General features: G+C 45.3%; 1 protein-coding gene across 3 annotated transcripts in view; it reads right to left on the reverse strand.

Moving 5' to 3' along the window:
- Nucleotides 1–14506, reverse strand: part of LOC118284777 (raftlin-like) — a 98460-nt gene that overhangs the window by 68908 nt on the left and 15046 nt on the right. The window lies entirely within an intron of this gene.

Raw genomic sequence — 14506 nt, forward strand, 5'->3', positions numbered from 1 at the left:
AAAGGCTTCTCTGCAGAGGAAACAGATCTGCTGGTGCACAACGTGATAGCACTTAAGCAGAACATCTGTGTGCGTGACAAGCAGAATGGATGCGTGTTGTGCACCCGCCTATGTAAACGGGTATTTCTATCTTGATAATGCGTTCATAAAACAACATTGAAATATTGCGCCATTGACTTCCGGCAAGTTTTCTGTTGGTGAGAAGTGCAATCGTTCTCTGATGCCTCAAATAGCAATGTGCCAACAATGTGCCTGATCAAACTTTGTTAATATGGCACGTTGAATTGCATTTCATTTGTTCACAAAGTGCTTTACAGGTGATTGACAAAACATAGGATGTTAAAAGTGAATTAAAAACTCCAATTAATAGTCTAATGCATACCACAACAGTCAATATTTAAAGAGACAATAAAAGAAAGGTGGTTGAGATAATAAAATATAGATAAAAACAAGAATTGATAAAATACTACACAAGATAAATTACGATAAGATAGTAAAAGGTCAATAAAGTTATGAATGATAAAATAAAGAATAATGATCAACTAATCAATTTTTAGTGAAACAAAATAGGTTGAAATAAATAATAATAAAAAGTATATAAAAATAATTTAAAAAAAACATAAAATTGTAGAACACTAACGCCTAAAAGCCAGATTTGGTGGCTTTTTAATTTACGTTTAAAAATCCCCTTGTTGCACTTGGCACCACTTGGGTTTACTGTACATCACATCCCTGCAGGGTGCGAACCGTATCGACCCCTCCGGCTTCTCTGCTCTCTGTGTGAGAAGCGGTCAGGACACCGACTGTGTGAGCCGATCCGTGTCTCTCCCGCTCCCTCCCTCCATCCACCCATCCATCCATCTCTCCACCTCTCTCTCCCTCTCTCTCTGAGGTCCAGGATCGCGTCATTAGCAGTCGGGACTCAGAGTGCAGCTCTGGGTGGAGCCCCGGGGCCAGAGCTTTGTGCCTTAATTACCCACCAAATGAGTCACTGGGAAAGTCACTGGGCCTGCTGGTGCCTTCCTCTCTCTCTGTCTCTCACACACACACACACACACACACACACACACACACACACACACACACACACACACACTTCGCTTCATTCCCCTTTGACTTAAATGCTTAATCACTCATTCGCTCAGTGGCACACTTTCATACACTTGCATTATTTTTTTTTTACATCCACCTAATGACTGCTGTTGTGCTCGCTCGCCTGCTCACTCTCTCTCTCCCTGATTTACACAAACATGTTTTTATTCAGTTGCTTGTCTGGTCCCTCAGACGACATCCGCACTAAGCCCGCTGAGTCTGAACGCCTCTTAGGTGTAAAAACAGTATCTTTTTTTCACCGTTGTTTTCATGAACATCTCCGTCCACACTGAAACACAGTCACTGTGGCAGAACGGCGGAATCTGTTCCTCTGCCTCCCCTTCCACTTGGCAAATAACAAACCTTTGCGTCACGTCCAACATATGGTAAAAGAGCTGGGCAGACTTGGATGAGTCTTGGCTGAATATAGCTCTGTTCTATCCCATCATGCTCTCTGTGATCACTTAAGCTGTGTTTGACTGCAGCCAAATCACAGTATAGCTTTTGTTCTCATGTACGTGTACATGTGTTTCTGTTTCTGTTGTCAGACTGTGGAAAAAAGAATCAGCTCAAAACACGTGTTCTGATCGCGGTTCATGTTTCTTTTTCAAGCAAAACACTATTATACAATCAATCTCATTATCATAAAGTCGTCAAAATGAACACACACAGAGGTTAATAACTCCTCCATTAAGATAGACTACATCTGTGTTTACAACGAATGATCACGGAAATCGTTTGAGGTAACTAAAAGTCTTTTTGACAATTCTGTCACATAGCCCCAGACTGTTTTCCCTGAAAATGAGATGCACCATACCCACAAACCAAATACTCTGCATTTGAGTGCAGCCATTGGAATGAATTTATATTATATTACAGAGGACAATTTCTTGTGTCCACACACACACACACACACACACGCACTGACTCCCTGTGCCTTCACACCTCCTGCGCTCTCTCGCCTCACATTCTCACAGAAACACTAAGACTGATGGGATCACATCTGTGTGTAGCGCAGAACAGTCTGCTCCTGTTCACGTCGCAGATGCTGCGAGCGAACATGATGACACTTGCTATGCCGTCTACGTAGGACCGGACCGCCGCCAGGGGTCGAACCCAACTGCAGTGAAACGCCTTTATTAAAACCAGTTGAACCGTGAATGTTAAACAGAAAACCAACAAAGCCGAATTAGGTTTTCCAAGTAGTATTGCTTTTCATATGACTCAGAGGGAATCATTGCCAGAAGGAAAATAATTCAAAATTATTCATATTTGAAGTGAAAATACATTAGGGCCACTTATTTCTACCATAAGACTTAAAAGTTTTACTGCTTACAAATCTTTACTGCTCTTCTGCCGGGAGGATTTCGAGGACAGGTATCAAGAGGAACAATTGAGGAGGAAAATGGTAACTAGAAAACTGATGGACCATCTGCCCCGAGGTAAAAATTCTAAAAGCAAAATCCGGACCAGAGGAGCGAGGAAAATCCAGCACGGTAAACATATGAGACATGCTTTTTCGCTCCTTCAGCAACTCCCGTTAAGATGCCCTTGAGCAAGGTCCTTAATGGCCGACTGCTTCCATGGAGCTGCCGACTGGCACTGGACTGCGGTTGTGCTGGGAAGCTCCAGTAGGCCTTAAAGTCCGTAACTGAGTGAGTATGAAGGACAGCTACTGAGGGAGACCACACAGCAAAGCTTTTGTGGGGAGATAAAGATAAAAACAAATAGCCTTGATGGCCGGCTAAATGCTAATGCAATTGCCTTTTCTTTGTCTAGACAGAGCAATCGAGGCTGCTGGGGGAAAACTTGCAAATACATATGCGCCTCTCAATCTGTGTCCAGCGCTCGTGGTGGAAGCTTTTACTGGAGACGGGGAGAAAAACAGGTCAGAGTCATCTACTGGTCCCCTCGCCAAACGACCAGAACGCTGTATTTTGAAGGCCGCATGGCTGAATGAAAAGGCGCCAGATGTCTTGATGGGGGGGGGAAACTACCTGTAAGTTGTTCAGCCAGTAAAAAAAGTTTTATATATAAACAAGAAAGAGAGAGGGTCTGAATCTTTTTCCCTCTGTGTCAGCCTCCCTCTCCCTTTCTCTGAGGAATTAAAGAACTGTATATGCCTCTATCACCAGTCCTCAGGCTGACAGGATGCCCCCAGAGTGCGCTTCGTCCGCTCGACGCCACTTCCTCCACTGACGGCCCCCAGTTGCCTGGAGACGCGCGCTTGAGAGACAAGCTGTGGTAAATGAGCAGGTTGTTGATCAAAGCCCACGCCGGCTCCACTGCTGCGTTTTCAAATGTGCCGAGCTCAGGCGCCGCACACCACTCTCACTTCCTCTCGCAAGCTACAAGTTGCTGCCCCCCCCCCCCCACTCTCCCCCCGTACAGTACGCCATGACATTAGCCGCCTGTCAAATATCACAATTGAAGCGCTTTCTGCCGAGACGTGCCAGCGTGATTGTTTTTTTGTTTTTTTGTGCCATTAGCATTGCAAAGGAGTGCAAATTTGAATTTTAAAACACAGTGTTCTGCGATGATTAGGCGTTCTGACAGGCTTGGGATATTTTGGTGGCACCGTGGGTCTGCCATTAGATGCCTTGTGCAGCTGATTATGGTGCATAATTTGCTCTACACACTGACGAATGCCGCCATGGCAAACAACTGCAAAAGATGTTTACTTAAGTTATATGGCAGTTCTATCTAGGTTCTCTAATTCAGTAGACAACCCACAATGCAAAAAGCTTCGACTGTATATAAAATGGACATGGTCACCGGGTCCAGAAAATGAAGTCAATGCCTCAGTGCCTGTAGCCTGTATTCTCTGGAATGACCAGCAGAGGGCTAGCCTGGCGTAGCCAGACTAATACTCAAATGCGTGCTAGTCTGGGCCCTCTGAGTTGGTTTTTGATATCCAAGAGGCGCTACCAACGGCCGCAGACCAAAAATGCCTCCGGACGCAATTGGATAGACCTACAACCAGTGAGAGCAATGGAGAATCATGTAACGTCTGCTGAGCAACACGACAATGTCAACAGACTAGAGCGTGCAGAGAGGAGATGACTGTGATCAATGAATCCACAATGTCTGTGGACAAGTGTTGTCGTTTTTGTGGGGTAATTTGAACATATCGAGTACTTTCATCAAATGCTCATTCATCAGCAGCAGCCTTGGTTGTTCACAAAAGTCACTTCTCTCCGCGTCATGGTATAAACCCCCGAGCATTTTCAGATAATCCTTTGTGGTTAGACCGGCAAGTTTTCTGCCGGAGGAAATCACTTCCCATTGGAGCGGATCCACACCATAGTCTGGCAACAAATGAAATGAGCTCCCAGATTTCGTCTGGGTCCAAGGCTAGCAAAGGGCGACTCACTTGTTGCAAAGCGAAGTCTTTCTATGGAAGTCTATGAGAAAATGACTCTACTTTTCACTTGATATGTAAAGTCAGTCTTCTTCAATACAGCATGATGTTAAGGCATGGATACTATTTGATTGACAGCTAGTTCCGTCAAATGGGTTCAGGTTGCAGTCAACCTACCCCAATTCTATGTCCGGTTGCAATAAAACAACAACATGGTGCTGAAATTTGGCCTCAGAGGGAGCACAAGTACACACACACACACACACACACACACACTTAAGAACACTTTTACACCCAGCCTGAAACCTCTTGACATGCCTGCAGTTCAGCCATCGAAATGTCTGCAGTGAGAGCAGAGCTTTCCCCCTCGATTACCGCCAGAGTCCTGACCGGAGAGGAACCTGACATGTCGCTTCAGATACCCTGCTGGCGGAGAGCTTGTTCAAAATACCTGCCTGGGAGACGCTCTGTGACAGCGTGGAGCGCAGGCGAGCATGCGTGTGATCGGGAGTGTCAAAGGTAGCTCTGGGACATCACCATTTACCGCAGGATGTGTTGTGATCTATATCCAAGGAAACATACTGCAACTTGTTCTTCTATCCTCCGACACGGCAGCAAGACTTTTTCTACAACAGCAGTAGGAATACCTCAACTCCTCTCTGCTTCATTGTTGAGCATGGTTAAAATGGCCACGCGAGTTAAAAAAATGGAAAATACTGTTGTGTTTGAGCCATGGATGTAGTCACCGGGTCCGGAGATTAATCAAACGTACAAGTGCCTGAAGCCTATGCTCACTAGAATCACTGGTTGCAAAAGTATGTCAGCTTCTATAGAATTCTATGAGAAAATGACTCTTACTTCTGGTTTTAAAAAAACAACATGGCGCTGGTCAGAATGCCATTTTCTATTTTATTTCCATCAAATTGCCAGACATTTTGATGGGAAAACATCATAGTTGCACACTGTACATACTATGTTTGCAGTGAGCAAAAAAATATAAAGCAGCAATAATGTGAAAGCCTAAAGTGCAGAGGTTCGGGGCTTGGGGGGAGAGTGTTTACTAGTCATCGAACAGATCGGCTCAAAAGCTCCATGTATCATCTCCAGTATCACAGTAAATATGTTTCTCTTTTCATTAAGACTCCACCAACCATTAGCCAGTCTGTTCCACACTTACAAGATGAGGCGGCTGCCTAAAAATAACAACAAAGTGTGAAGTGGTTCCAGGCTTTGCAAATTGCTCTTGACTGTGAAACTGTGCATGGGACTCTGGTGACCTGTTTGTTGCAGAGCGAGGCAGTTTAAATTTGGGATCTGGGCCTGTTCTGCCTGGAGTCTCAACAATCCCAAGAATAAACTTGGGATTATCTTCTTTTATTCCACTTCTGCCAGCTTTCAGAGGGTTTGAGGTTGTCTCCGTTATTCCACCGATGCCTCCGTTACTATTTATTTCCTGTTGTGCTCATAGCCTATATTTATATATATGAATACATTTCTTTGCTATCATAGACTTGTCAAAAGGAAAAAATGGTGATGGTTGACGTCAAGGCTCCAATTCCTCTTAATTAACCAATGTTCCTCATTTCCCTGGAGCTAAACCACTAAGGCTAAAAGAAGTTCATTTCAGCCTTGCAAACTGACAACACAATACACCACCTAATCCTAATTCAGATTTTGTGCTGGAGGAATATGGATGGATGGTTTTCCACAATTGAGAGTTTCACTGGGCTGCACTGGAGGGCCATGGGAAACCAGAGACCGAGCGTATGCTAATAACAACACGGGGCTAATCCATCACCCGGCCTCTTCAGGAGTAATTAAGTTAAATTATAAACGCCCCCGCCACACCCGCACCTTAATCTTCCTCCAGATGGGGGCCCCGCTGAGCAACAGGTGTTCCCTCCTCCTAAGAAAAACACATCCCACCGCTGTCATCCGAGTCCCGGGAAACAATGGCAGACCCAAAGAGCCAGACAGCCGAGTAAAATATGAGACGGATGTGTAATTATGACAAGGTGCGAGGACGTGTGCGATATATATTTCATAATTAACCACCTACGGTGCCTCTGAGACACCTGCCTCTGCCTTTTGTCTATGACTGTAACAACAGACCGACAAAAGAGAGGCACACAAATGGCTGCCTCGAATTTTCGTGGTCCACAAAGTTCAAGTCATTTTGTACATGTGAAAACAAAGCCCCCCCCCCCACCGAAAAAAATAGCAGCACCTGCAAATTGGTTTGTAAACCATTCTTAAAAATAACTTATTTATTATTTTTGATTTGATTTTTTATTGTTTTTATTATTGGTTGTGTTTAGTGCAAATTGCTAGTTATGGAGATTTTCGTGAAACAAGAAACATCTTACAGGGTCGTGTGGATACATATCTGAAAGCTTTTTTTCATTTTGTCATTTTGTGGTGAAAATCATAGCTCTGGTATAAGTGCATATAGGCGACCGGTGCTCTCTAATTCCACAGCAGGTGACAGCTTCTGCACAGTGTTTACACTTATCATCGCGCAGTCTAAAGTCATCCTAATCAGGGGGCTATCGCCATCCGTCACAGAGGAAAAGACAATTATATATCCGTGTAGCAGTCGGAGACAGTGAGGTCTTGATTGTTTCTTCCATGACGGCAGATTCATCACGTCGACAAATCACCCTCTGCATCTCGCGTTGGCGTTAGTGCAATCAAAGTGTAATGTGCAAGCAAATTGACCCCAATCAGCATCCTATTTTTGAATGCCACCCTTCGCTTTTGCACGATGGGTTAGAAACACAAGCAGGTATGAAGTGTCTCCGTTTCCGGCGATGGCTCCGGGTAAATTGTTGGTCCGTGCTTGCGGGGAAAGAAATTAAAGGTCAGCGAGGCCACTGTTATACACGGCTATAGCTGAAGAAAGACTGGCAGTGCTGTCTGACGATGCTGCTCTCATCGGCCGAGATAGTTCAGCTTTCCACTCAACAAACATTTTCCATGAACTTCTCACCCAATTTTATCCATCGCAACAGCTGCATTTTTCACTTATTGATGCCGTGGGCCTCGCTGGAGAGCCGATTTCTGAGGAAGGACGATCCAGCAAGGGGGCGGTGCAGCAGAACGAGCCGCGCCGCTTCTGCCAGGTCATTCTAATGAGCGGAAACTTCAAATATGCTTTTTGATAAAAAAAAATCCCGGCTTCCAACTAACTCGGCCGCTGAGGAGAACTCAAACATCTTCAGATGGTTTCGCAAGGTCTCAGTGGGAGCTGGTTAATGGCAGTGGGAATTGTTTTGGCACAAGGAGGAAGACAACCACAACTGTCTGCGAAAGGACATTTTGGATTTCTTTAAATCACTCGTTCTTTGGTGTCTGATCTATGCATGAGAGCCAAGACTCATAGGAACATATGAAGATAAGGTTAAAAGAAGAACAAGATCATTTCGAAAGAGGATGGGAATTCTGCTGTTTCAGATCAACGCTAGATTTATTTCACCCACTGTATTTAACATTTATTTATCTCTATTTTCATCTCTGTTTTAGAGATGTAGAGACGACCACGACATCGCGTCGTCACAACTCATATTCTTCAAGCTTCTGCGGGCCTCATATGAGCAAAACTTTTGGTTTTTTTTACACCTATTTTGACAAAATGATTGGTGGAAGTCTAAAAAAAGCAAACTATTAGTATCCTGATTCATCATTGCTTACAAAGCTGTTTTCTTTTTGAGATCAAAAAGATTTTCTTCTTTTTGGCGGGGGTCAATTTGAGGTAAGCAGCAATCCGCGGCATTTTTCAACAAATATCAAACACTTGATTGAAACCAGTGTGTAATGTGATTTGAAGGACACACGGCTTTACCGGAGGAGCAGTTTATAACTTTGAACAGTGGCTATGCCGCTTTCTGTATAAAGATGACAAATCAGAGATCATAGTTATTCACAGTATTCACATCATCTTCTTCCCATCAAGCAAACGCATGGACATGCTGAGAGTGCACTTTGTAATGTCATTGTGCAAATGCTCATGACTCGGTTTTCAGTTCGGCTGAGCGATCACATACGAGCTGAGGAAATTATCTGACCTCTTGAGCTCATGATATCATTTCACAACCCCCCGAAGAAACGTCAAGTGTGCATTTCCCTAAAGCTGAAATGAAGCCTGTTTAACTTTCACGTCGCCAATATCCGAGTTTGCATGAATCTCATTTGAAATACTTGTTTTTTTCTGCTAACTGACAAATGAGGCCTGATGTTGAACCTGCATTTTTTTTTTTTTTTTTTTTAAGTGCAGTAACCCGCCATACTCGGCAGGAAAGCGAGGTCAAGGCTGAGGTCACTTCCTGCACATTCTGCTTGTGTGGCCTCACAGACTTCATAGGCGAGTGGCGAACAATAGCTGTGGCGGCGTGAAAGATTCCTCGGGTTCTCCCCACAAACACATAAATACATTTGTTCCTCTTTGGGAGGCGCTATCGGGGCCTGGGTGGAGGCAGACGGAGGTGTTTTGTTAAATTTAGATTGTTTGCGCCTCTGCTGTGGGGACCCTGATTGCATTTCAACACAATCAATACTGGCATATTGGATCTGAGTGAGAGGGCAATAAGAGCCAATAAAGCTTTGAGGGGGCCGCTCAGGCGTATATTGTCTGTCAGGCGGGCTGGAAAACGGCGGTGGCCCCCGTTTCCAGGAGGCAGCGGGCAGACAGGCGGGATAAAAACACAGCAGTGTTCGAACACGACTAAACACAAGATGAACCGACAAAGACGCAGGGGGTTTGAAACTAAACTAGACGTCACCCAACTCCATGTGTTCTTACACAACCACACACAGTCTCCCTTCATTTCCTGTCTCTTCGAGACACTCATACCCACTTACTCATCTAATGACGCACGCAGGTTCTCCACCCACATGCAGAATGCGTACCTCAAAAATAAAACCCAGAGAGCCTCGGGACACGTTCTTTTTGCCAAAGCACTGGGATGGATGATAGCGCGGCCGTTTGTGAAACGCAGTCAATACTGGAATCTCAGATTCAGGGTTTTTCAGATGAAAAGATTTACCAAACTCCAAAAATGTGGTCGCGAACCTGCTTTCATTTCTAGTCTTTCCGTCGGCTCCCTGATCTTTCGACCTTCCATCTCATTCTCCTAACCTCTCATCTCACACAAATAAGGGCTGGAGGCCGGCTGAGAAACGTGTAACACTCTCATTGTGCCGGCCTGAACAACCTGAATCAAATCATGAGGCGAATATTCATCCGAGCGAGGGGGAATTGCATTTGCTGCAACACCATACACACACACACACACACACACACACACACACACACACACACACACACAAGCTGGAAACTGAGTTCAGTTAGCTGCAATAACAAAGCCTTCAGACACAGGAAATACTCGGCACAGAATACGAAACATTACGAGGAGAGCTAATCTTAAACATGCCGCTGAGCAAGGGCCGGAGGAGGGGGAGGGAGAAGGAGGAAGGAACCGAGGAGAACTCTGCGTTTCCTGTTGCTGAAAAACTTTTGTCAGCAGACGCAGCCGTTTGAAGCTCAACGAATGGAACCCGCTGAGCTCTGCCCCTGTCACGCGACCAAACTGCTGCCCCGACATCTTCGTCTCCGCAAAACGACGCCTTGGCATTTCGCTGCCCGAGCGGCTCGACAACAATGCAAGTGGCACCCACTTAGTGTGCCACTGACTGCGGATGGGGGCAGGAGCAAGGAGCAGCGGCACAAAACTGTGCCGTCAGCGCTGGACGGCAGCTGATGCATATTTCATGCACGCGTCTCGAAGATTCCACAAATTGAGCAGTAATCACACTGAATACCGTCATCAGGAGCACTCCGGGAGCAGTGACGGGCCCATTTCCGAAAGGAGGTCCGGGAATGTTAATTCAGTATTTTCCGATACGTGATCACCACTGGCGCCGTTTTGGATTTCTCCGAAGCGCGCTTCACTCGTTCAAACTCACCGTGGCCCGCATCTAATTCACAATCGTGTTTTGATTGGAGCCGCGGCAGCCACACCCTGGGCATCGGGGATATAATGGAAATGTAATGTAAAAACCAGATGACCGTGAATTCAGTCTTCAATGTCATTCTCCCCTTCAATAACCGCGATTCATTTCCACCTCTCGCGCCGTGGAGCCAGGGGATAAACCCGGGCTCCCCCGCCATTCAAGGACTAATCTCCCCTCAGAAAGCCACTCCGGGCGCGTGGCGTTCCTGCTGACCTCTCCTGCAGCTAAGACTTATATCTGAGTGAAAAGAAAGGGGCGGGGGGGGGGGGGATGCTCCTGCGTGTCACTCACCTGCTGCCATTTCTACAGCTCATATTAACAAGGGGACTTGGGGCTCTGGGGGTTTTGCATATAAATGATGTGTCTAGCTCCCAAGATGATATCAAGCGGTGTATGTCTGGGTCTGTGTGTGTGTGTGTGTGTGTGTGTGTGTGTGTGTGTGTGTGTGTGTGTGTGTGAGTGTGTGTAGACCTCACAAGTCTACTCACCGGCTTTGATTTCAAGGGCGACAACTGTATATTTCCAGCATTCCCAACATGCCTGCAGAGAAGACGCGGCGCACTGAGCATGTTTGAACCTTTTTCATTCCTCCTCACATTTTTTTACATTTCAAAAATCGCATTTTGGGAAATAAGATTTGTGCCACACGTCCCACGAGTCTGCTGCGCTTTGTGTTCACAGTTCTCCACGCCATCCAACGTGACGAGGCGCTTTTTCTCCGTTCCCTGTGGGGTCATGATCTCAATATCAAACAGACTCTCCGTTTTGTTTCTGTGCAGCTCTTTCAGAGGAGAACGACTATAGTCGCAGACTGACCAAGAAGCTGAGCTCAACCTCATCGGTGGGCTAATCCGGATATTTAGTGCGGAGGAGGTTTATTACCTACAGTTTTCCTACGACTTACTCTTCCTTTCACCACTCCCTCTGCAGTACAAGGTGATATTTCTGTACAGTCGGTGCCTGCGAGGCCATTGGGGTGGCATTTGCGAAGAGCTATGATCTTACATTGTAGCAAAAATTTTTACAAACATTATTCACAGGAGTGCAGTAGTCCGAGCGAAGACAAATCAACAACACCGAGGGCACAATGTCGTTCCCAAGAAGAGAGATAAAGGGGAGGCAAAAACTCCCCAACATTCTGGTGCCGGACAGGTTTCTGCAATCAAGAGAAACACTGCTACAAAATACAATGATAATGGTTCTTGAATTAGAAGTTAACAAAATATGACAAGATTGTCAGGTTCAAACTGTGCACTGATTCCACACTCGCAACCATGCAACCTCGATTAAACATTTGACAGGCTTCCTGTTGAAAATGGCCAGAAACGTGGATCTTTACCTAAACGCTCACACTGTACCTGGCACAAGGTAATTACAGCTATGAGTAAGAAACTTAACCCCTTTAACCCGAAAATCTGCTGACGCAGTGAAATGATTCAGCCACTGGGGAGAACAGGCACACACACACGCGCGCGCGCGCACACACACAGACACACACACACACGCTTGAAGATGAACAACAGAGAAACATAGACAGAGGCGTACTGACCATGACAGAGAGACCGAGCAAGAGAAAACTGATTACAGTAAGTACCAACCCCCAGCATTTCTCACAACGTACTTGAAGATAATAATGACGCCACGGGCCAAAGACACACACACACACACACACACACACACACACACACACACACACACACACACACACACGCAGCTCAACAAAAAGGAGGAACCCGTCCAACCCCCTATCTACGCACCAACTTCCCCCCCTGCCCCGCCTTCATGTCAGGTCCCGTACGAGGGAGGATGGAAGAGCCCGCCTGGCCCGCCGACACCCACGTTCTCCTGGCCCCTTCATCCATCCAGTCCAGTCAGCCTGACAAACTAATGGAGACTAATCAACTGTCAGGCTGAACATGCCGCACACTACATCTCCCGGCTTCCCGTACCATCCCCCTCTCCTCCGCACCCAAACCAACCCCCCCCCCCCCCTTCCACCCACCGCCACCATTACAACTATAACTGTCGAAGAGCAGAAATAACAGAGTGATAGCTATATATAGCTCCTCCCTGGCCTGGAGCACACACACACACACACACACCAACACATAGACAAACACACACACTGCATATCCGGGGAGCACATCATTTTCCCATTTGCTCACCTTCACCTCAATGACCTCCATTATATATTTAGCCTTCATTAATTCCCGCCTCTGCACCTGTAATCTTGACCCGACTTTCACCTGAGCCCCAATGCTGATATCGGGGGTTTTCTAAACAGCTAAATGTTGTCAGATGATGTGACACCCTACTTTGTTAATCCATATGTTTGACACCGTCTTGCTCCTGGTCGAAGGACGGCGCTCGGTGTGTTTACAGGCAGTCAAATAACTTGACTATAATCAGTGTAATCTCAATTCCTTAAGTTTTTGCAGCCGCCCTTTGAACACCTTAACCGGTTGGATTACTCTTTTTCAAAGACTATAACTTCAGTCTGATTTCTTTCTCTTATATCTCTCATATGTATAAATCACATTTCTTTAACATGCCTAGTCTTTCTTTTGGCATCTCAGGGCGGTGGAAAGAGGTGCTGAGCACTGACATACACTATCATCACCTTTTAAATTGATAAGGTGAATATGCTGGTTCACACTTTCTTATCTGGACTAACATTGTCTTTCATTCGGGGTTGTGTCTTTTGTCCACCTGATGTTTTTGGTCTCTACCAACTCCCTAGAAAACATATTTGATTCTTCAGCTTCTAAACGCTCCACTGTGTTCATGTTCACCATGTTTGGCATTGAGCAGCTGGTGAACGCCGTGATTTTAGTGCTTCATCACCCGCTGCGTCTGAAAACTACACTACGAGAGTGGCATGAGTGAACCAGAAGTTTTATGGCGAGCTGAAACTCACCGTGAAGCTCAACAAAGCTGAGTTGAGCTGCAGATTCAGGTGAAAGATCTCTGTAGATTCAGTATCTACTAGTGACCTCGCTTGGTCCCATTGTTTTCACAATCTCTAGAATTAGATTGAAAAATCTAATCTTTGTGATGAATTAAATCTAGATTAAATTGACACATTCCTGATTTAACTTGATTTAACCTAATCCTAGTCTAACCTAATTTAAACTCATTGAACTTGACCTAATTTACCTGATTTAACTTGACCTAAACAAATCCTAGTCCAACCTGATTTAACTTGACCTAAACAAATCCTAGTCCAACCTGATTTAACTTGACCTAACCTTATCCTATACCTAATTTAACCTTATTTAACTTGACCTAACTTAATCTGACCTAATTTAACCTGATTTAATTTGACCTAGAATAATCCCAGTCCGACCAGATTTAATTTGACCTAAACTAAACCTAGTCTAACCTGATTTAACTTGACCTAACCTAATACTCGTCGGACCTAATTTAACCAGATATTATCTAATATCAAAATGAAATCTCAAGAAAGTTTACTCAAACTATTTTAAGGGTGAGTATTTTAAAGTTCAAATGATCTGTCATTGTTAGAAAATCAAGATCTTTACATTTTTCAAACTCAAAAGTACAACAATCACACACACACACAAATATACACACACACTCACACACACACACACACACACACACACACACACAGAAAGAAGCCCCTGAGCCGTTAGCTGAGGTCTCGGCATCTCAGGAAGCAAACGCCTACCTTCCATCTCATAAACACCTCAGACTGAGGAGAGGAAGGAGGGGAGGGGCTTCGGCCGTCTTTTTCTGTTTGTGTGTGTGTGTGCGAGTGTGCATCAGTGGAAGGATGCTATCTTTGCAAAGGGGAACTGATTCATTTCCATATTTTCATGCAGAGCACAGGGAGGCCGCAGATTGTGCTCGACTGTCAGTAACATCTCCATACTGAACTTGTTTACCGCTCACCGGGCTGGTTCAGAGCACGGAGATGCGTCGCGTCATCTCCCCTGCGAAACAAACTGAACCGAGCTGAAACAATAGTTCTGCGCGGATCAGAGCTGTGACGTGGAACAAAAGTGTCCCTCCACTCAGCAC

Source organism: Scophthalmus maximus, chromosome 20 (assembly GCF_022379125.1).
Source record: "Scophthalmus maximus strain ysfricsl-2021 chromosome 20, ASM2237912v1, whole genome shotgun sequence".
NCBI lineage: Eukaryota > Metazoa > Chordata > Actinopteri > Pleuronectiformes > Scophthalmidae > Scophthalmus > Scophthalmus maximus.